Raw genomic sequence first — 24,157 nt, 5'->3', positions numbered from 1 at the left:
CTTTTTTAAAGACAATTTTTTTTTTAATGGTCGATAATTTTTAAGTGCTGGTTATTTCTTTGAAGTCATAGATATAAGAATTGTTATCAAAGGATGGGCACTTCAGCCCAGCTCTCAGTTTTTATCATTTCTTGTAAAAAAAACCCCAGGGCAATAGTGAATATTATTTTAAGTAAAAGCTAACTGCTAAATGGTGGAAGAGGCTACTACTTTAAGAATAAAATTATTAGGCAAACAGTGTTCATGAGTTCACACTGATACAAATTCAAAAGATAATGCATGTATTTATTTCACACCTGGCAATAAGAAGCTAACAGGGGGAGACAGATAGCAAAGATCAGTTTACAGATAATCTCATTACAAGGTGTCCTTCAAAAAGAGAAAATTAAATTTACATTTATACCTGTATTAACCTAATCAAGACAGATAGTACAGAATTAAAAATCTGGCTTAGGCCACGAAGTGAGTCTATGTAAATAAATATATTCAGACAAAAAATCTGCAAATTTGGTACCCTCCTTAGTAAGTTCCTTTTTCTTGTTAGAAAACCAGAAATCTTGTGAGAGCCAGATCTTTGTGTCTTCAAACCTCCTCCCGTGTGCCAGGGAGAAATAAAAGGATGGGGGCTTAAGGAAATCCCAGGGTGATCATGACTTCCTAATGGGAAGGCTGAAGCAACAGCTTCCATTTTCTCTGTTGGCAGCAGTGTGTGGTGCAGATGCCAGTAGAAGTCCATCTTTGTAACGTGAGTCTTGACTTTTTCTTTCCAGTAGCTGAGTCCCTTGTGAGTGTTGCCTGTGAGCTGGTGAAGAAAAGGCAGCTGATCATGTTTTAGCTATGACTCAATTTTTTTTTGCAAATCTGTTTTAAAATTATTGAAGGAAGAAAGGAAAATGTACTGTATATTACCCTGTCAAGTATTTTTACAAGAAGACAAGTAAATGTCCCCCAAGTTGGACACACAAAGTTCAACCTTAAAGATCATCCTGAAATAATGTGGGTGGATTTTTGAAGACTAAGGAGTTACAGACCTCTTTGATTAATTTTTATCCTCAAGAGCCATTTGATTTTTGCTCAGGATCAATTTCTAGGTTAATCTGCAGCATGCTGCACCTCTGATTTCTGGCAAACACCTTTGATATGTCTGGTGTTCTGTCACTATCAGAAAAAAGTGATGCAGCTTTAGGCATATTTCAAATCTGGAATTTGTTTTAACTAATTAAGTCTGCAGCTCACTAACTAAATCAGCACAAACTTACTCATATTAAAGCCTGACATTAAATTCAATTTATTTTATGCTTCATACAACATTATTTTTTATGTTACATAATTATATGCTGAGAACATACAACTCCATTGGATGCTGTCTGGGGAAATGTATTGGGTTTAACTGTTGTTTTGAACTGGGCTTCCCAAACTGTAGATATAAGAGAATACATGCATAAGCAAAATTATTTGAAATAATATGTTTTTAAAATGCTACTGAAGTATCCATGTCTTCAGTTGCTGGGGAACTCAGTAGAAGACATATGGTAGGGACACTAGATTTTTGTGTGTCTTTTTAAATTTGGGGTTTTCTAAAAGCTCTTTGACAGGTTTAACTTAAAATTCTAGCAAATCAGATTTCTACAAGACTGTTGAAGAAAAATGTGCTCCTTGAAAATGTATAGCAAAGTGACTGTGAGAAAAAGAGTTCCTGTGGAATGTGGATTATTTTGTTAATAATTACATGATATTATAAATAGTATTTTTAGGATAAATCTTATGTATTTTTATCTCATTAATTCACTTATTCAATATCAGTGACACTACCGCTGTCATAACTGCAAACTCTAATATCAGCTGTCTACTGAGTCACAAAGCTCAGCCGTGGCCATTTGTGCTTCAGCCACATCAATGCAATAAGGACTATAAACGCAAGCAACTGTGATCAACAAACCCTGAGAATCTGAATGCATAAAATACAGTGCTAAGTATTCATAATAGAAATTTAATTCCAATACCCACCTACTCATAGCACATATGCTGCTAAAAGAGGAAGCCAGTTTTCCACCAGTTTCAGTGAAATGTAGCTGGGTGTCCCCTTCTTTCCAAGAGACTGTTTTCTCTTCCCCAAATATATTTATCAGTAAAAAGACCTTCCTCGGGAGCAGCAGTTAAGAGAACTTCCATCTTTTCCAACTTGTGCAAAGTCTTGAAGGACAAAAAACAGATATCAACAAAGAAAGAACTGAATCTTGTGACCCTCAAGAATTCAGAGCACTGTGTTTGGCACTCAAGCTGCTTACATAGTGCCTAGGCAGGGTTAAGCATCTCACAGTAGAAGTCAAAATAGCACAGGTTTTCAGCTGTTCATTCCTAAACCACTGGAAAATACTTAGAGATAGAGGTGGCCACTATAAGGAAGGAATTCCATCCATCCGTGGTGATTCAGAATGAGAGAATAAAATTCAGTGGGAGAATAATTTATCTGTATAACAACATTCTGTCTCCTGAAATGTTTACCTTTGTGTGGCACATAACTATAATCTTAGTTCCAACCAAGACTGCTATTTGACAATTAAACCTCATATCCTTTCAAGGATAGAGTCTATCCTCAAGACTGAAAAAAAGGTATTTGCAAAAGCATGAAAATTAACATTGGGTGGAGGAATAAAATGTACCCTTTACCCTAGGTGGTTTCTAAACCTTAGCTGATGGTGCATATGTTCCCTGGCAGACTCCTCAGGGAACCACGACACCAATGTTGGACAGAAGCCTTTAGATACAACTGCTGTTGCTAACTCATATATACTGAGTAGGTTTCATCTTTAAGTATCCCAAAATGTTTTACATGGGTTTTTTTGCATAGATCCTTTCATTCATTAACAAAATGTTTAAATTTTTGCAGTAGAATATGATATTTTGTTCCATTACCATTATAGATAATATATAAGAAAGGATCATTGCAAAGACCGATTAGAAAAAGGCTTAGCTTTTAGTACTACAGTGAACATTTCGTTAATAGCACCGAGGCAATTATTCTAGCAGGCTCAAGGAGACATGAGAATCATTTCTAGTAACACCCAAGTTTGCCTTAATGGATTCATTTGATCTTGGTCATATTCAACCTGAGATTGTGGTTCAAGGGGGTATGTCCATAAGCATTAGATGCTAAAAATCTAACAAAGCATAGCGTCATAATGTTCTCTACAAAAATCATAAAGTCATCATGCTCTATAACTAATCAAAAATCAGTTCTATGGAGAACTGGATGGGCATTTTTCAAAAAAAAAGGTTTTTCTCAGAGATTGGAAAATACTGATTCATCAGAAATAGAGCAAGACTTAATGATTCTACAATTTAGGGTTCAGATCATTCATCTGAATCGAAACGGAACTAGATCAGACTCTGTGCTTTTGTTAACATTATACTTAATATTAAAAAAAACTAGAAAGACATAAAAGATACTAGAAAGCAGTTGTCCCTGGCTAGCCAATACCTACATGACTGAGTCTTTTTCATGAGAGGAGGAATACCTAGAGTTCAGACTAAAGGCCGCATTTGGCAAAACAGGAATCCGAACCAGCAAATTGCATTCCAAGTGAGACTTCTCTCCTGAAGCTCACTGGGTCTTCTGGGCTGTCACTCTCATTTTTGCAGTCTTCGCCAGGTTTGGGGCTAGCTTACTCCACAATGGGAAAATCCTTGAAACTTCAGTAAAGTTATGGCAAAATTGTTTCTTTTACAGCTCTAGTTCCAAACATTTTCTTCCAATCCCATCAGGAATTAGTAAACCTTAAAATGGATTAGGTAAATCATATTTTACGCTACCCGTTATCAGGACAGGTTTTTGCCACCATTCATATAAGAGTCATTTGATATATATTCCCCACTAAAAGGGAGTAGCCCTCAATATCAAGACAATTCTCATTTACAAATCATAAAAATTTACATCAGAGAATGAGTCACTGGGGATTGAAAAATTAAATTTAATTCCACTTTCCTCATAAAAAGAAAAATAAAGTGCTTTAGCATTTCCCCTGGTTACTTAAAAATGGTATAATTGATTAGCTTTGAGAGGGAATACTTATTGAAATTAACCCATAAGTTGTCAAAGATCAAAATATTAGGAACACCCACATAAAATGCCTCAAAATTTAAGCTTTAGTATTACAGATTGTTATTATATCTCTGAGCAGATGGGTAATTGCTTGAAGCTGAGCTGATCCACTGCTTTCTCATCAGATGTACTTATTTCCTTGAAAAAAAGTTCTAAAGACATGACAGACAGGAATGCCTTCAGAAAGCTAATTTTTACAAAATCACAGTTCCTGTGATTTTTAAAAGCAAAAACTTCTGAACCATTTACTTGAAGCTCAGTTTTATCCTATGAAGATACTAATACAGAGGATGATTAATATGAAAGGCTTTATCAAAATGGCAGTTCAGTGCTGTTCTAGTGTTAGAAGAAAATTGGGTTATGTTTGATGATTTGACAGAGCTGATTAAGGCAGGAGAAAAAAATTATTAACGTCATGTTTAATTTGGTAAAGCTATTAACCTTTTTTTTAAGCTTGTAAAATAGAATGGTTTATTACATTTTTCTTTTCCAAATGGTCTACACAACAATCATTTGATCACTACCAGCCTGTTTCTAACTACAACCTTGAGAAGGGTATTAAGTCACTCATCAGTTTAAATCCAGCCATTCTCTAACATGCCTTCTTTTCTAAGGCTGACATTTACTTTAAAGAAACATATCTCTACTGTCACAACATACTTTCCTTCTTGCGATCACAACCTTTCTGAGATAGTGGGAACGATGCTGTAATGGCAAATACATTAAAGCAGACAAGAAAGAAGACCAAGTCAAGATTAAAAAAATCATTACTCAAAAAAAAAAAACAACATTGTTATCCCAATGTATGAGAGGCTTGCTTTTGTCATTTATATTTTGGCAGACTCTTGGACTGAAAGATCAGAGGGTGAACTGGCCCTAGTCAGCAGCACGCAAGAGATTCCTTTTGTAAAATCTTTCCCTTTCCTCTTCTCCCATCCTTCCAGAAACAATCCCATTATTTCCACTTTCAGTATCCTTCCTCAGAAAAGATTCTATATTGTTTCCAGAAAAAATCTGCCTTTTGTCTTTGCTCTCTCCTCTGCCGGTCTTGTGAAAGATCATTCCTTCCCACACCAACAGCTCAGATTTTTCTAAGAGGTGATGGAGTTTCTGTGGCCATTGAAGGCAGCTGTGGTAGCCAGGGATTTTGCTTGCAACTTCTGGTTTTGCAGTGCTTCCTTGGAGTAGGAGAAAAATTCTTGCAGTAAAGAGGAAAAAAGGTTAGCTGTGGAATAAATTCTGCATGGTCATGGTGTCTTCTAGCTAAAGTAAGGCTCAGCTGGAGTCTGCATACAGCTGGAATTATAGGCTCTCTCTTTCTGCTGATACTTAAGTTATAGGGAAGATGACATAAACAGAAATCAAGACTATCATTTTCAATAATGACTAACATGACAGGCGATTCAAAGAGTACACACTCCTGCAAACTACCAGGTGTGCAGGTCAACCATTCTATGACAGACTTACAAGAAGAGGCTAAGGGGAAAGGATTTGCTTAGCCTGGAAAAGAGAAGGTTGATGGCAGCTGTGCAGAGATGAACCCAGACTTTTATCAGAAGTGCACAGCGAGAGGACGAGTCAACAGTTGCAAATGAAGAATTTGAATTGGAAATAAGTGTGGTTAAGTACTGGAAAAGGCTGTCTGTAGAGGTTGTAGAATCCCCATCCTCGGGGATTTTGAAAACTCTCCTGGACAAGGCCATAAGCCACCTGATGTAGCTTTGGCGTTAACCCTGCTTGGAGCAGGAGGTTGGACCTGATGGTCTTCAGAGGTCTCACAGGGCTACAGATAAGCAGCAGGAGAACTGCTAACATAAACTGGAGAGAATAGGTTTTGTTACAGAAAACATAGCTGTGCATAATAAGATTAACTTCATACATTGCAGAAGTGCAAGTTCCATGAAACAAGTCCAACATTTTCAGATCCATAGGCCCATGAAAGCATTTACTACACTTTGTTACTGTAGTCTCAGCAATGCTGTTATCTTTTCCTGTATAATTGGGTTTAGTAAATGAGGTGTTCAAAGAGCAGTGTATGTGTCTGTGTGTTTTCTGCTCCAACCTTTTTCCATGACAAGGTAATTGACGCTGCAGCCCTGAGCCAAAGTAAACTCAGTGGAAACACCAGTCACCTTTGTAAAGTATTCAGTGTGAAAACATCGAGTCTGTTAGCGCTGCTGCGGTGCCTTTAGATGCCACTGCTTCTGCCTTCATGCTGCTGCCTGGGAACCAAAAAAACACTGGGTTTAATTCTTCTCCACTAGCTGGCTAGGTGTCATTATGATTCTGATATTTGACTTTCCCAACGGGCAGTGGGAGGCTTCCCAAGGTCCTGCATTATGCTGAGAAATGCCTTACACTGTTAACGTCAAACCTTCCTTGGGAATTGTATTTTAGCTAAGGTCAGACACAGAAGGCAAATTAGAGACAGAAAGAAAACTTAATTTCCCAGAAAATTAAATAAATTGGGTAACAAAATCAACCATATCCTAAAAAATTTAGTTGCAAATAAATAACAGTACATGAAACACATCTCTAATGTAGTCCTTTGTAAGTCTCGTCATTACAAAACATTTGCAGAAATCACCGTTTCTGCATATGAACAGCATATTAAAACATTTTAACTTGTTAGTGTTTATATTAACTATATAGGTATGGGAACAAGACACTGTATCACACAAATCACCCTTCTTGGCTTTTAAACTGCATTTTTTTCCTCAAGTTTTTTCTACATTAACACCTTCAGTTTATTCTGCTTTCTTATGTCATATCAGGGAATTGCATAATTAGTTTTTGTAAGCTAATTGTACAATTTATTTCTGGACCTAAGTATTGTATATTGAACTCACTTAACTTAAATGAAGCACCCTGTCTAAGGATTTATCATCTCTGCCTTTTGAAACTATAATTCTTGTATAGCGTGCCTGGTTTTCAAACTGCTATCATTCCTGTCATATAGTGCTTCCTTAGCAAAATGCGTAACAGTGTAAAATACTTAAGAGAGCTTTATGGCTCCTCTTTCAAAACAACAGACATTGTTCTTAAATATATACAGGATTTTCTGTATTAGACAATAAAGCATAGATGGCAGGCTCTTTTACATAACATGTCCTACTACATGGCTCACTAGACAGGGTGTAATGTAAAATATATTTTTCTGATGCATTTCTCAATTAGAACAAAAGGATTAAGGCTAAAATCATGTTCTAAGCAAACCAGGTGAAAGTTTCCTTTGTATTAGTTCATAACTATTTGGAAATTCTGTGTGTTCTGGGCAGCTCATACCTGACTGAAATGCTGGGAAGATGTGAGTTTCTTTTATTCAAGACTGAAAAACACATTTTCATACAAGTACATATAAATAATTCAAGTATTGAAATAGAATATTTCTACAGGAGTTTGTGTATGATACCATTATACATACCTATGCTGTTTTGTTCTAGCAACAGGTTGGGGAGGAAAGGGTAGCAAAAGGGATGACAGGAATGGCAGGAAAACCAGAGTAACTGCAATGAATTTGTCTTTCTAATCACCTCCTGATGCTGAGTCAGTTTTCTGGGGCTATGGCTTGTTCGTTTCATTGTGATCCAAGGTCTAAACGAGCATTATACTGACTCTTCCTTATCAGAGGCTTCTTTACCTATTATGACTACAGAAAGAACACTTAGATGCTGCTCAGTTTGGATGTCACTAACTTCTTTGCAGGTAGGAAACGGGCATGAAAAAGCTGGGCGAGCACACAGCTGCTTTAATTCCAAAGGCAGCAACACCCTCAAACGCTGCACGGCAGGTGCAGGTATGCTGCCCTTGCCGTATGGAAGTCTGGGATGTCACGGTTGTCTTTTGGAGAGGGTCGCGTGTCTCGACCTTCTGTTTTGACAAGAAAAGTGAGGCAGTTTTACACACGCTCCTTAGAAAGGATACAGACCCTCTGAGGAGGAGGAGGAGTTGCCCTTTGTAGCAGAAAGCAGCTGGAACAGATGGAGCTCTGCCTGGGGACAGACGATGAGGGCTTCCACAGGAATATCAGCAGCAAAGGGAAAACTAGGGAGTGCTAGGAATGCCGCAGTGCTGAACGGGGCAGGACCCTGGTGACGAGGGGCAAGGAAAGCACCGAAGTACAGAATGTCTTCTTTGGTTCTTCTTCTTTCTGGCTAGAATTGCCCTCAGGAATACCAGGACCCTCAGACCCATGGGAAAGTCTGGAGAAATGTAGACTTACCCTCCATACAGCAGGATCAACTTAGGAAATGTTTAAATGAACTTGACATGCACAAGTCCATGGGACCTGAGAGGATGCACCCTTGAATACTAAGGGAATTGGCATTGTGAGGCCACTCTATCATCTTTGAAAGGTCATGGCCATGGGGGAAGTTTTCTGAGTACTGAAAAAAAGCAAATGTCACTCCTGTCTTCAAGAAGGGCAAGAAGGAAGATCCAGAGAACTACAGCCCAGTCAGCCTCCCTGTATTCCCTTGAAAGCTGATAGATCAAATCCTCCTGGAAGCCATTTCCAGGCATATTAAGCACAAGTCAGTCACTGGAATTAGTCAGCACAGATTTATGAAGGAGAAAAGCCTGACCAACCACCTTCTATGATGAGATGACTGGCTCAGTGGACAAGGGGAGAGCAGTGGATGTTGTTTATCTTGACTTTAGCACGACTTTTGACACCACCTCCCATGACATCCGTAACAAATTCTTCCTCCTTCTCTAACGTAATTTCTTCTCCCTCTCTCAGAAATACATATATTGATGTGCTGAGATTTTATCCACAAATTGTGCAAATTATTTCCTGCCAAAGTGATTTCACCCATTTTGTTCAGATTACCCCTTGCCCTCAAAACTGAATATTCATCTATGAGCATATTCATACTGGAAATTGGCAGACATGATAGACTGTGTATTTATTTTGTCCATAGCTCCAGTGAGGCTTTTAGCTTGCATTTATATTTGCTGTTAGCACATGGAACACGTGTCAGAAGATCTGAGAATTAGGATGGCATAATAAAGTTGACAACAGAAAGATAATCAAGAAAACAGATATTTTTCCACAGGCATTAGCGTACTATGAGCTTGCCAATAAAACCCAGTCAGAGCAATACTGACATAGCATGGAGAATTACTGATACTGAGACATCAATAAGGCAGCAGTAATGTTTCAAGAAATACCCCAGATTTTTTTTTTAATTAATATCTGTCTAATATGCTTTTATCTGTAAAAGTAAAAGCTGCATTAATTTTGATAAAGGAAGAGTCTTCTATGTTCCAACACTACAGTTCTTTGTTTTGTATCATAAAAGCTGGCTTGTACTCTTTCATATCACAGATGTTGTGTTCATATAATGATCCCACAAGCCACATTATGCAGACGACTTTGTTACACTTAACACACTGACTGAACCATGCGCATCTCAGAAAACCTCAGAAGAAACGCTTTTTTTTCACTTGGAAACTTCTGAAAGTGACATTATAATCAATGGAGTGAAAAATATGGAGGAAGCACAGAAAATTGGAAAGTTTTAAGAGGTTGGTGCTTTTGAGATAGAAGAAAATAGTCTAGCTTTCCTGACCTTTATCTTAAAAGTTATAAGGAGATCAGCAGTGTGGAAAAGCAGAGAGCGCAACCAGAGATGAGTTTAGCTGACAGACGAGAGAGAGAAGCAATAATTGGAATCAGTAATGGACCTGGAAACAGAGAAAGGATTCTACAGAATAGCATGATTATTGATGCAAAAACACACCAGTATTTGCATTTGGCTTTGTGAACGGGTGTCCAGGATTTTTCCACTTGTTTCCCCAAGACTAGATCAGTCATCTGTGCAATTAAGTGTTAGTTTGGGGAAGGAAGATGTGGTACACTGGAGGAGAGTCAGGAATCTTTATTCTAGCAAATATCAAATTCCAATTTAAAATTGAAGTTGAAAAATGAAAATGAACCTTCAAACATCAAATATCAGATTTCTCAGCTCTTAGAAAGGAGTGGAGTATATTGAAGGGGATGTAGTGAAATTCTACCTTCCATTCATGTCATTTTTCTATAATTTATGTCATTCATGTAAATTATCATCAATCACTTATATACACTATAATCCTGTTAAAAAGCAATGTTTTTTTACTTTGTTAACCATTACAAGCACACAGCCTATCAGGCATCTGAAAGTCAGCTTGAAGATACAGTCAACAGCTAAAGTTACATCTCCTCGTAGACTAATGCTAGTTCAGGCTGTCAACGTATGGCAGAGCAACCTGCAGATTTAAGCAGCTGAAACAAAAATGTCCATGGTCTTCCCCACGGGCTGCAGGGCAATCTCTGCTCCGGCGCCTGGAGCATCTCCTCCCCTCCTCCTGCACTGACCTGGGGTCTGCAGGGCTGGGGCTCTCACACGTTCCCACTCCTCTCTTCTGAATGCTGTTGCCCAGCAGTTTTTTCCCCTTCTTAACTCTGTTCTCCCAGAGGCGCTGCCAACATCGCTGATGGGCTCGGCCTTGGCCAGCGGCGGGTCTGTCCCGGAGCCGGCTGGCATCGGCTCTGTTGGACATGGGGGAAGCTTCTAGCAGCTTCTCACAGAAGCCACCCCTGTAGCCCCCCCGCTGCCAAAACTTTGCCACACAAAACCAATACATTCCACCCTTTGTCTCTGTGAATCACGTATTTAAGAATTATCATTAAAATACACATTCAACACACAATCTTCATAAACTTCACTTCTGCTGCAGGTTTTTTCTTTCATCACTGTAGCTACTGAAGTGCAAAAGCACAAAAGTACTACTCAGTTTAGGCTGAAGTTGTACTTTTCACTGGAAACCTGAATACCAAGGCAGACAAAATATTCTGCTCCAAATAGGGGACTAAACCCCACAGGCTTCTACATTCAAGTGCCCTGAAAATGTACATAATCTCAAAAGTAGAATGCAAAATTGCTGTTCTGTTTTATTCTGTACTACCCTAGTCTAGTTTTTATGCAGTCAGTTCTATTTGGGTTCATAAAGTGAAATCATGTGGGAAAGAAATGAGAAATTAAGATCAGGTTATAGCAAAAAGGTGGTAGTGTTATAAGCCATTATGTCCATGACCCAGCAGGCCATTATTTTATTTAAGCACAAAAATATCAGTTCATAGCAGTCTTATGAGTCATTGCTTGTAATTGTTTAACCAGTTAACTTCCTTTATAGCTCATTTTGAAACTGCTTTCCTATGTTTGCAAGTTGTTTTATCAATATGGTTACATCTGCTTTCATAAATGATCAAAAAGCAAGAAATCAGCTTTAAGAGCAGATATGCACCTCATTTAAACTTTGCACTTTGAAAGAACTATTTTAATGTGCGGAGTGCATCAGTGATACAATTCTAAAAATAGAACCCTTAAGTCTTAGAAATCAAAAAAGCTAAAGTTTGCACAGCATTTAGTCTGAAGAATCAAGTACTCAAAATTTGAAAGAACATAAAAGGCAATATGGCATTGCCTCAGTCCTATGGTACACAATGCCCTGAGGTAAGTGGGGTGTGGAAAATCCCCTTGGAGGTTTTCAAGATTTGTCTGGACAAAGCCAGGGCTGGGCTGACATTGTGTTGGCAGTAGCCTTGCTGCAAGTCAGAAATTGGATGAGCCACCGCCAGCGGTCCCTGCTAACCGTACAACGTCTGTGATTCAGTGAAATGCGCCTGAGCACTGTAAGCTGCTGCTGAGATTGGCACTATCCGGGACAAGAAAAATAAGCAGTGGCGATGACTGGAAGGAGCCCAGGGGTGGGAATGGGACATCCAGTGCTTCAAATATCTCTCCCTGGTTTTTTTAATCATCTCACTGTGGTTCAGACTTCCTGTCTTATTAAATCAGAGAGGAAAATGCCTGCAATTAGTTAGTGCTTAACTTAACCTAATTACCAAAGCCAAGAGAAACAAACTAATTTTCCCTTGGAGAACAGAGCTGCCCATAGCCTATTGCCCAGTTGTTCGTGCTTTGGTTAAAGGAAAGGAAAAAAATGCATTTTGGTGATTCTGAATAGCAAACAAAACCATGACAAGTATCATTTGAACTATAGAATGCCTTGGATTGCATTTTCAGTAGGGTCTTCCAAACAGAGCTTTAAGTTTTGTAACAGGTATTAATCAAATTCAGCCCAGCAACAACACAAATTCCTTTTGGAAAACTTGCTAACACACAATATATACACCGGGGTGATTTTCATACAAATAAAGTGATGTTTAAAAATATGTTCTGATGGTGACTAGTACTTATTTACCTAAATTTACCTTAGTTGCTGTTGAAAAGCAGAGACTGCAGCCATTCAGGAACGCTTAATACTCCAGGCAAGCAGCAAAGTGTAACTGCTGACAGCATTGCCACTTTTAGAGCAACCTTTATAAAAAGGCATGCCTGCTAATACTTCCCGTATCCGATCTACCCGATGAAATGCAAATGCTCTGGTTTCTGGTCTCCTCTGCTGTCAGCCATGACCTTTAAAGGTGAAATTTAAATCAACAATGTTTTTCAGTAAAATTATCAATATAATCTTACATTACCCTAAAAGATCAAGAACTGTTACTTCTCCCAATTTATAGAAAGGTAGCTTGTCACACAGAAACATTACAAAAACTGATGCAGAAAAGAACAAATGTTTAAAGTCGGATCCAAATCCTACTGAAGTCAACAGAAGTATCTGGAAATACTTTTACTTGTGTGCCTAATTTGCATAAAACTGACCTTTTTTTCTGGCAAATTTTATATCTGTAAACATAGACCCCACAATTTAGCTAGTCACAGGTACAGCTATATATAGCCACTAGCTACTGCTGATAATTACACCTGCAAATAGTTCTACAACAACTTTCATAGGCACCTTTGAAAGGTAATTTAGACGTGTCTTAACAAAGGACAAACAGAAAAATTTAAAGGCATGATCAGGTCTGGAGAACTGAGTTTCTTTTTCTCCGTCTTATCAGTTGACATCTCTGTCAAGTGAATTTGTCAAGTCATGGTTACTAGAAGCTCAGTTGATAATCTCTGCAAACATTTCTTCTTTCAAGAAAACGGATTTCCCAATAATCCAAGTTTATGTGTAAAGCCCATCACATTTTCCTACATACATCACCATCAAAACAGTCTCCATAATAACACCTTACTTTGTACATAATTTTACCATATCTTAGATCTGTAAGTGATGATATAAGAGAAAATAGTTCTATATTTTCCACAATTTGTGTATTTTCTGCTTTAAAGGATCAGGTGTCTCAGACATTTTCTTGGCATTACTTCTGAATTCAATATATTCTTCTAAATAGCCTATCTTCTTATTTATTGTATTTTGCAAAATTTGAAGTATCTTTAAGGGTTAGAAGGAATATGATTACTGTCTATAAATACATCATCAGAAGCACAAACTCTGGGAGGAAAAAAAACCTACTTAAACTAAAGGACATTTTTTGACACAGGAATAAACGGTTCTCTGTTAATGAATAAATGTATGCTTGAATCTAGAGGTTTAATTCTACCTGAGGAGTGAGTTCTGGAACAGCTTTTTAAGTGACACAAGGGAAAAAACACATAATTGGTGTTAAAAATGTAGTTTCTATCAGTGTATGGAAGAGATCAGGTAGTGTGGCTGTCTGCAACAGCAGGAAACTGGTCTCAGTGAGCCAAGTGGCCCCTTCCTTGTATATGTTCCTACTCATTTGGACAATAAAATTAGGCAAGAAAACTTCAGCCACTGAAGTACCAGCACTGCAAAACTTGGAAAGCTCTTCATAATGGGTGACATTTATATTACTTTTTAATCCAGTAAAAACTGCTTTATTACACAGAATTTCATCTCATAGTAAATTATCTTCTGGCATTTTCCATCCCAACTGACATTAAGCGACACCTGTAGAACCAAGATGGGAATTATTTAGATTCATCTATTTAGATGAAATGTGTGTTAAAACCACACACATACATCACTGAAGACAAGCATTTGAGAGGAGGAAAAATTATTCATCTGATTTGAACATTTTGTGCTAAACACCTTCCCTAAATGCAAAAAGAATTGTCTCAAGTTACCAGCTGGTGTTGGGTTATGGACATGCCACTGCAAACTGCCTGGGGAACAACCTGGGGTGGAACTTCAAATGAAATTCTCTTCTGAGCCTTGTGTTTCAGCAGCATACTGATTTGACTTGATTGATTTGACTAATGTAATTTTGGGCAAGCCCTTCTCTCCAGTGAGAATCTGATACTATCTTTATCTTTATCCAGGAATTTTAAGCAGAAAAATGTGGCTGATGCTTTGTATCTTACTCTGCCTTTCAAACTCTTCGACCTAACTTCTCCTTCCTATTCAGGAATGCCCTTCCTGGGAACTTGCAGAACGTAGGACCCTTTCCTTTTAGTTGCATACATCACCACCGGTTGCTTTAACTGTTGAAGATCTCTTTGGGTTTTATATTGTGCCATTTGATATGAGAAACCCTTTAAGATGCTCTACACAAAGTTTACTCATTGCTCATGTGATCCAACTTTTTGGAAGTATGTTTTAAGAAAAGGAGGCTACAGTATGACCAAGATAGAAATGCCTACACAACAGTGTTGTTTGCAGCTGCAGTTTCCTCACAAGGGATGTTGAAATCTGGCAGTGCTGTGATCACTACTAAATACTGTCATCTTGCAAGTCATTCTGTTAATTCACTGCACCAGAGCTCCTGTTGAAACCCTTCTATGTTCTTAGACTTTGTACTGTTGGGTGTAATAAACAAATCAAAGAGAAGTTGTACATTTGATCTGTGAGGTATTTTAAGTCAATATAAGCCTCCAAGCAGTGCAGTTAATTCAACACTTGTAAATAGTCAATCCGACAGGACTTCATTAAGCAGAGGTCAGGGCAAGAGCCACCACGTGATTTCTAGGATGCTCTTCCTTTTATTCTCTTTGCAACAAACTGATGGGAAGAAAAAATAGGTGATTACAAGAGAAGTTGACTCAGAACGAGGAGTCCTGAGAGAGCATCTGAGAGGCTCTTTGAAAGCTAACGGTTACTGAAAATCGTTGACTTGGTTGTCCAATATTTCCTGTCTTAAAACTAAGATATCTTCTGCTCATGGACTTTGCAATAATGCTGCATCCTTAATACATTGCCTTTGTCTATTATGCTAGAGAACCCACTGGCTTTACGTAAAACTCTGATTGCTTCCACCTATTATCCTCCACTGGAGCACTTAATTAGCTGCTTCACTTGCAAATGCTTACAGTTGGTTTCAAACTGCACTTCAGCAATATTTTGTGGGCAGGAATTTGATATCACTGGAGACTCTCCTTATTTAATCTTTTCTTGATTTGTTTTTCAATTAAATTAGCTGAAAGTTAGTTGGTATATTCACACGTAAGGACATGAGGGTGTCATGAGACATTTTCCTGTGTGAGTCTAAGAGCTACCAGCAGCTGTACCACAGCTAATTTTACAATAGATAGAGTTTAATACCAAGTGCAGTATCTGTAGGTCATTAATCTGATGAGGAAAGCATGTATTTCTTGATCTTTTGAGAATATTGGAGAAGTAACCTTTTACCGGTATGCAGCACTTCTGAAAGAGCAAAAAGAGGTACAGAATAGCGTAACGAATTGACTGTTTTGATATCCAGCTTCCTGGTACCTGAATAACTAGGTCCCAAGTTCTGAATTTCACACAGGAACATGGCCACTATTATTCCAGATAGATTAGGGGATTAATGTCTTTACTCACAGTTGCTCTGCGTTGTGTTTCTTCTGCGAGGAAAAAAGCGGTTTCTTTCTTCAGGCCGCCCTGCAGAAGGCTCTGTGGTGCCCACTGGAGCAGCAATTCCTGGGAGCAGCTGTGCTTGGGAGACAGATGTTTCCAGACCAGCAAGGCAAAGGAGGAGGCAGGGTAGGACAGACCTAGCCAGCTGGGAGCCTTCTGCAGAACCAAGGGCCTCCAGGCTGCGGCGGAGAGGAGAGCACACCGATCAGCCCCGGGTGGCAGAAGAGAGGTGGGGTGGGGATTTGCACCATCCAGTATCGTCTCTGAGCTGGGCTCAGAAAACCGGACAGAAAAAGCCATTTGAATTCGAAGGTCCTTTTGGAGATGTTCACTTTAGGCAAAAGGACGAGAGCAAATGGCCTCAAGTTGCACCAGGGGAGGTTTAGATTGGATATTAGAAAAAAATTCTTTACTGAAGGGGTTTGTCAGGCATTGGAACAGGCTGCCCAGGGAAGTGATGGAGTCACCGTCCCTGGAAGTGTTCAAAAAACGTGTAGACGTGGCACTTCAGGATGCGGTTTAGTGGGCATGGTGGTGTTGGGTTGATGGTTGGACTCGATGATCTTAAAGGTCTTTTCCAACCTAAATGATTCTATGATTCTATGAAAAGGACAGCCTGGGCAGACCAGCCCAAGCGCTCAGCATGACCTGAGGTCCCACCACAGTTCCTGTGAAGAAATAGAGCCTGCACCACTGTAGCCACCTCTGCACCATGAGACAGTGTTCATGTGATAAACCTACAGGCAGGTTCCCAGAAATGCAATGATGTTGCTGCTTACACCCGTCTTTTCTCATTCGGAGAGCTTGAACAACCTTCCCTAATGCATCTGGGAGTCCAGCTCTGTACAGGCAAGCATTATTAGCACCCACAGCTTCCTTGTTCAGTGTCTCTGGCATGTGCATTTTCAAAGTAAATACAGTTGCAACTCAATGACACTTTCTACACCAGCATGGAGTTAATTCATCTAGAGAAGCAACACACCAGCAGCACAGGCTATGAAGAAATAGCACAGCAGGCAACTTGCATGCTTGTCTAAACTGTGTTGTCTAGGTGTGAGGAAAATGCCATTTTTGTCTCCTGCAGATGCAGTGTTCAGCCATCATTTCACTTACTGTGGTTAATTTACTGAGAAAAATGCAGTATTTTATGTTGCTGTCAAAAGTAGCCCTTGTTATTTTTTTGAGTGCTCAGACACCTGGATTGTTTCCCTGATGACTTCACAGTGTTACAGTGCATCACCAAATGGGACTGGTTTTGTCCCTTTTCCCCTACTCTGAAATCCCTGCCCTTTTAGCTATTAAAAAGAAGGCAAGGACTAAGTGGCAAAGGAAAAATCTACTCAAAATTTGATTAATGGTATTTATATTTGTCTCACACATGGCCAAGAACCAGTCGCACACAGAGCACATTTAATGTCTGGCTGAGAAAGTGTTCATTTACATTTATTCCATTTAGGTCATCCTTCATATCAGCAGTGCGCCTCTGTTGTGATTGAAATGCCAGGTTTTAATATAGCAGTATTAACGTGCTGGGTGTGGGGAGGGGAGAATAGGGTGCTTTATCATACGGTCTCATTTTTATTTGTTTATGATTTCAATATTCATGATGGGCTGACAAGTTTCTGAGTTCAAGTCTGGGGATGAAAAATACGAAAAGGGCTTGTGGGAACATAGATCCTGAGAAGATTTCACTTTCAAATTTTGCAGACACAACTTATATTCATCAACACCCCCATATAAATGATCAACCTTTAAAGCCCACAGGGATGGTTTCAAGCTTCACTCTATTGTAACAACATGTCAGCCAAAGAGTCATTAGTGAGCAGATAAAAGTGATGCAGTTAGTTATATCTGAAGGTCTCAGGACTGAAAGGTATGAAATAAAAATCGTAAATGCTGCAGCTGGAGTTATCGAGACTAGAATTTGCCATCGTTCAGAAGCACAAGGTGAAAATGGAGAATGTGATAACATGATAAATGGAACTGATCATATCTGTGACAGTCTTTTGATCTTCAAAAGCCCAGAGGGCTTGAATTTTGCTGATAAAGCTTGCTATAATTACTTCATGCCATTCAAACTCTATGCGGCACAAGACTGGAGAAGGCTGCAGGTGATATTGGTATGGAAAACGGGGGCTTGTGAGCCTTCTGATCACCCCTGCATGCAAGATGACAGGAAAAAACAAGCTGCAACTGATGGGATTTGCACTGACAAGTAGGTTTTTACTGTTTCTCATGATCCCGGGATTTCTTGGGCTTTCAAGCAGCTTTTAGACATAAGGCTTATGTATCTTTCAGACACACCACCTTTCTGAGAGATTTAACTTCTCCAGTTCAGTAAGGAAAATACGAATTCTCCAGTATTAAGTAAATTCTACCGCAAGTCTTTAAGGCCTGTGTTGATTTGCTACAGTGATTTGACCTGTATTTTCTAATCTTTATTTGTTGAAGTATGACTTTAAAGCAGTGGTTGGCCTAAGGAGGAGCACCTGAAAACAGTCCCTTCCCCAGGAGAAGCTAAAGCAGGGATTTCTGTATGTGACACCTGGGATCACCGGTCCTGCTCCGCAGCCCTTGGAATCTGCTCCCATCGTGCAGGGCAGGCAAACGCTCTTGGCCCCAGAGGGGGGGGAGGGAGGGAAGGCTGAGGAAGCCCAAGAGGGTTCCTGCTGCCTCTAGCATCAGGACCCCAGCTCGTGCAGCATCCCCTGGACCCTCTGAGGATCGAGAAAGGGCCGTCTGGAACGGGATCAGCCGAAGCGACACAGCAGCTCCTCCGCCTCCTGGGCCAAAGGCACGGCGCTGGGAGGCCAGACGTTCCCACTTTCCCAAGGGTTGGCTCCATCCTGCGCGTACAAAACTCTCACCAAAAAGGGAGGAGGGGGTCTGGAAAGCAGAGGGGGATCCATAACCTCGCCCCGTAGGGTTAGGAGGACCTGGGGTGACTACAAATAAATAGAAGGTAGTATATCATTTCGAGGGTAGACTAAACTATCTAAAGAAAATTATTGCCGGCAGATGATGGGGAATCCAAGTCAGAATGAGTGAATGCGCATGACTGCTGTATCCTGGCAGCAAAGATTAGATTTCAAGATAGTCTGAGTTCTAGCAGAAGGTAAGGAAAAAGGATTTAAAAAAAAAAAAAATTCCTGTATCTAAACTGCATTCTGCATATTCTTGACCCATTTATTTCTAATGGGAATTTTGAGACAGAGAAATTTTCCAAATGCAGAGCTTCTGTGAGTTAGAGACCTACCAGAAGTAGTCTCAAGGAGTTTCGTCATCACTCTACAGCAAAGAAAAATGAACTTACACTCTTCCAGTAAATGATCACACATCTTTTCTGTGACTAGTACAGAGAGGGAGGAAAGAGCAAACACAGCAGCACTGCTATTGTTTATTCCCAGCAGTAGTCAGTTCTTTTGGATGCAAACAAGAACAGTGAGCCTTAAAGAGCTGACTAAACAAACCCTTACTATCTAGGGATCCTCTGGAAAACACGGATTCTGGAAATAGCAATTCATGTGGAAAAAAATAATATTTCTTCCTGTGTTCATCTTAAGACAGACTGTAACAAGTTTGACAGACTCCGCTGCCACGGTGGTCACTTCTTTTGGTAAAGGTACAATAGTTCTGGCAGAAAAATTGGCGTGTGGAATAATTGTCCTCACCTATTAAAGGAACATGTTCTTCTAACTAATCAGAATACCCTGAAGTAAAAACCCAGCATACATGCAGAAATTATCTATGTACATTTATTAATCATAGGAGAAGACTGCAGAGGACTTCCTTGGATAATTCATGGGGTAGCATTAAAAGACGCACAGAAGTTCATCAAGGCCAGCCAGGTTTGTGATAACTGGAAGTCCAGTCATGACAGTCACCATAGCACTGAGCCAACAAGGAATCTGTGAGATTATGAACATGCGCCTCAGTGCATGTCACATGCCAAACAAGTGTCATTTCCTTCTGAAAATACCACAGTCTTCACAAGGATAATGACTTAAAGGGATTTTGTTTTAAAGAGAAAGTTAAACTCATGTTGGAAGGTTATTGAAAAATATTATGTTCTAAGCAGGATAAGTGTGAAAAACTAAAAAAGGGTTTTCTCCAAAAAATAAATTTGCCATGCTAACACAAATTCAAAATTAAATTTGGCTTACTATTATCTCAAAATAAATCTGTAAAAGCCATTTAATATGAGGGTTTACCCGTGAACTAGAGCACAAGAAAAAAGGGAAAACAATTTGTTGGTTTTAGTCAACCTAAAATATGAAGGCACACTCTATTTATTAGTCTGAATACTGTTAAAATGTGTTGCACCAATGATCACTGCTGTAAGAAAGATACGTCATTACTGAATTTCTAAGGTGCATGCAATGGCATGAACCCTTCTACTAACACTGAGATTACAACTGGAATCAGCTCTCAACTACTTCCTCAAAAGTAGCTAAGCAAAAAGATACACCAGACACTGTTCAAAATTATTTCAAAATAGTTCAGAACTAAGATATAGTACAAAGGTTCTCTATATAATCTAAAATTAAATTATTAACTCCTCATTTTCAGGCATTGCAGTTTCTACTGTAATGTCAACTACCATCAGCTCTCTCTCACCACACTCACGGTCACCTCTGTGCGAGGAGCAAAACCACAGCTACGTAATGCCAAATCGACCAGGGGAGTACATCGTACGCTCAGATCTGGATGGACGGCGTTCTGGACACCTTATGTCAGAGAATGTTTCATTTAATCTGAAGGCTATGCAGTTTGTAGAAGGTCCTTGGCTTGTTTGAACTTGTCCAGTTTGACTGGCTAAAACCACCTAATGTTCAAATGCTGGGCATACTTAATGTGTTATACGTATAAACACATATGATACACAAACAATATATTAAATACATATATATTGATTTTTTCTTTGAATCTTAGTTTTCCTGTGACACAGAGATACATGGAAAATATATAAATGTTTACTCAGTGATTTTTTAACTGATGGCATCTTTATTAGGTATGTTTTCTTCTACACCTAAAACAAGCTTTTGCTGCAATTTGTCTGTAACCATTTCAGATCACAGGTCCTGTAAGACTACTTTTAACGCTACCGAACTTGTAATATCACCAGGAGCCACCAGAGGACACTGTTACAGAAAATGCTTAAGAAACTGGTTTTATCAATAGTTCCTTTTAATAGATTCCATGCATCAATAAAAAAGTCTGTTTCCGCCTGACAGTCTTACTGGGAATTATTTTCTAAGGTATTGCCTAGTAATTATCTATTCACAAACAAATGTTTTAAAACATCAGACTTTATAAGGAAAAAAAAAAGGTCACCTCATTTTTCTGTTCCTAGTGCCTTGGAGTAGGGTAGTGAAGGGCTTGTCCAAGCTTCAACAAGTTGCACTAAGCTATGGCAGCTGTTTCACACATTTTTCACTCAACTTCCAGGTCAGTGCATAAGCCCATTCAACATAAAGATGAAGATAAAAAACTTCTCCTTTCACTGAGAAAAAAACAAGCAACTGTTGAGACAATGATGAGAGAGGACAAGCTGAGGCAAGGCAGGAGGACCACTTAGGAAGGAAGAACTGCAGGATAAAGCATAGCTGAGTGAATGAACCGTGCATGAGAGGATGGAAAGCTGGAGTAACAACCCAAACTGTTGGCCAAAAGCCCCAAGTATCTGTCTGATGCCAAATGTCTGAATCTTCTGAGAGTCCCCGATACAGAATCCCAGCCAGTACAACCATCACCTGTTTGGACTTGACTGCAAATTCCCATCTGCTTTATTAAGCTGCTCTCATTTGATCTTTAGCCACATACGTCTCTGCAGTTTACTACAAATGGAAGACTTTCTATCTTGCCAATGCCAATGAACATTGCCTGCCAGGGCTGGCAACTGGGAATTGTATGGACATGAACCCATTCAGAAACCCAGCACATGAGGCAAAACCTTTTGTGGTGTGACATTAATCCTAACGATACCTCAGTAAGAACAACACAATGTTTGCAGAAACATTAAGTTAGTATATCAGTGATTGGATAGTGGAATGGAGTGAGTTAAAATACAAGAGATCTGTAAGGTGTCTGAGAGACTGCAGAATCCACAATCGATCAGGCAGCCAGAACTGGAAAATTAGAACATGCCTTGTAACAACTCAGTAGACTGAAATGCACAGAATCAGCAAGAATTTTAAATTGGTTGATTTTTTGCTGTATTGGTCATTTATTTACATTTTTTGCTTTTTACAAATGTCCTATTATATATTATGTGAATACAGTCTATTTACACTTGCATGATTTGAAGAATAGATAAGTGAAATAGGTGTACGCTATTGCTCTTGCCATCTATAAAAGTAGCCTAAATTAACTACAGTTTTGAGCTGATCTCAGTAATGAGCTTACAGTGAACTTCTGTAAGAATGGCATGTTTTTAAATGAGACAAAGCAAAATTAAAAAAAAAAAAAAGGAAAGCAGGTTTTACCTTGTATCCAATAATGTAGAATACTTACTTAACTTTCCAACCAGAGCAAGTAAAAGGTGACAAAACCCCCTAAATGATAAAAATGGGCAAACCTGAAATTTTAAAAGCTCATAAACCACTTCCCCCCCCCCCCCCCCATCTATTATAGTTGTGCTTTCAGTTTAATCAAGAATTTTCTGGACTGCATGAAACTCTGCACGATCCTCGTCAGCCCTGGGGTTTCACCGTCACCTCTCAGGCGTGGGTTTTGTCTGCTCCCTGTCCCTCCCGGCAGCATCTCCCTGTGAACCGCAGTCTCCAGTTCTTTGCCTCTGCCCCCAAGTCTGTGGGCTCCAAGACCCCTCCAGGAAAAGTCTCAGCTACTCCCAAGAGAAAAGACAATCATCTGTCCTGGAGGATCTGATCCATTTACTTGCTTTCTGAAGTAACATAGCACACAAACTGAAAACAAACCAAACGAATGGATGCTCTCCATTGCCCCCTGCAATCCCTTGGATACAATTTGCATTGTGGTCCAATATAAACAATCCCTGTAGTTCACTATTCTTCATGTACACAAAGAGCTGTTTAAAAAAGAAAAAAGAATTGCTATGTCTTCTGCCTTATAGCAAAACCATATAGGAAAAATCCTTAGAGCTTAGAATGTAATAACTATTTATTGAGATGGATGATTTGTCTGCAATGAACATTTTTCCCCTACTCTCCGCTATACAATAAACTGGCTGAGTTGTATTGCCTTGTTTTCATTATATGCATCTGCTAATTTTTTTGTATTTCTGACTTGGAATGTTATCTTTTGAAAAGACAGCGCACCCCTGAAAGCAAAGAAACCACACATAGCAAAGCTTAAAACAAAAATCAAACCCATTTTGTATATTTAAGTAATCCATTCTTGAATCAAATATGCAGTAAACACACTGCTAGTCCTTCCGGACAGTATTGCTATACATCATCTTTGAGAGACCTGAAAGAAAGAAAATTTAGTAGGACCTAGAGATAGACTAGCCTGAAGGGAATCAGTCATTTTGGCCAGCAGCACTTGAAATTTGTTTTCATTAAACACTAGAACAACTGCAGAAACTTTGCACAATATTATCGTTAAGAACCGAATTGTCTGGGCCTGGAGATGAAGTTGGCCAGGGAGCAGGGAGGAAGAGTCCACTCACGCAGCTGTGAAACTCTCTCAGATGCCTTTCCCCTCCCCACAATTTTTATTAAAGTAATTTCAACTTTAACGAAGGTTCATTTCATCAAAATTAGTTTTGACAGGCTCTTAGTAATAGCACTAACAAGTACACTGAAGTGCAGCACTTACTTACAACGAAAGCCCCTCCGATTCCAGCGCACCCAAGTTACTCCAAGGAACAGTGAGCGAACTCGGTCTCTGGCACAGCACACGGCATCTCCCAGCAGAGCCATCGCCCTCCGGCTTGACGGCAACCCTTCCAGGATTAGGAGGGAATCCCTGAGGGCTCACCTTGCATGGGATTTCTGTTCTCCAGGCTGCCTTGGTTTCCGCTGCTGCCTACACTCTCTCCTATTGCAAGCCTCAGTCAAGCATCACGTACGGCAGGATGCAGGAGCGATGGGAGGACGTGCGCCGTGTGTGCAGGGGTAGCAGAGGGGATCGGGAGGTGGTTCTGAGCGCAGGGTCCATCGTAGACCATCGCCTGCGGGAACCTGGAAGAGCTCAAGGCAGACAAGAAGGGCGGATGGGGTTGGAAAAAGGGGACCCATGTGAAAGCAGCTGATCATCAGGGAGAAGCACGAGGATTGTAACAGCACAGGAAACAATAAAAAAGAAGAATGAAGAAAC

The 24,157-nt window shown here is 39.6% G+C and overlaps 2 long non-coding RNA genes across 2 annotated transcripts; one reads left to right on the top strand and one right to left on the bottom strand.

The window, feature by feature from the left end:
* Nucleotides 1–264: 264 nt before the first annotated feature.
* LOC138690285 (uncharacterized) lies at nucleotides 265–22,472 on the bottom strand. Its single transcript, XR_011329094.1, has 6 exons — nucleotides 22,370–22,472; nucleotides 21,191–21,359; nucleotides 15,821–16,035; nucleotides 12,360–12,564; nucleotides 2,008–6,324; nucleotides 265–802 (listed from the first exon to the last, which is right to left on the bottom strand). It is a non-coding gene; the product is annotated as an uncharacterized lncRNA (long non-coding RNA).
* Nucleotides 17,950–22,330, top strand: LOC138690286 (uncharacterized). The gene is made up of 2 exons (XR_011329095.1): nucleotides 17,950–18,071; nucleotides 21,305–22,330. It is a non-coding gene; the product is annotated as an uncharacterized lncRNA (long non-coding RNA).
* Nucleotides 22,473–24,157: the final 1,685 nt, after the last annotated feature.

The sequence above is a fragment of the Haliaeetus albicilla genome, chromosome 21 (genome assembly GCF_947461875.1).
Source record: "Haliaeetus albicilla chromosome 21, bHalAlb1.1, whole genome shotgun sequence".
Lineage (NCBI taxonomy): Eukaryota > Metazoa > Chordata > Aves > Accipitriformes > Accipitridae > Haliaeetus > Haliaeetus albicilla.
This window is presented reverse-complemented; position numbering and strand designations above follow the sequence as displayed.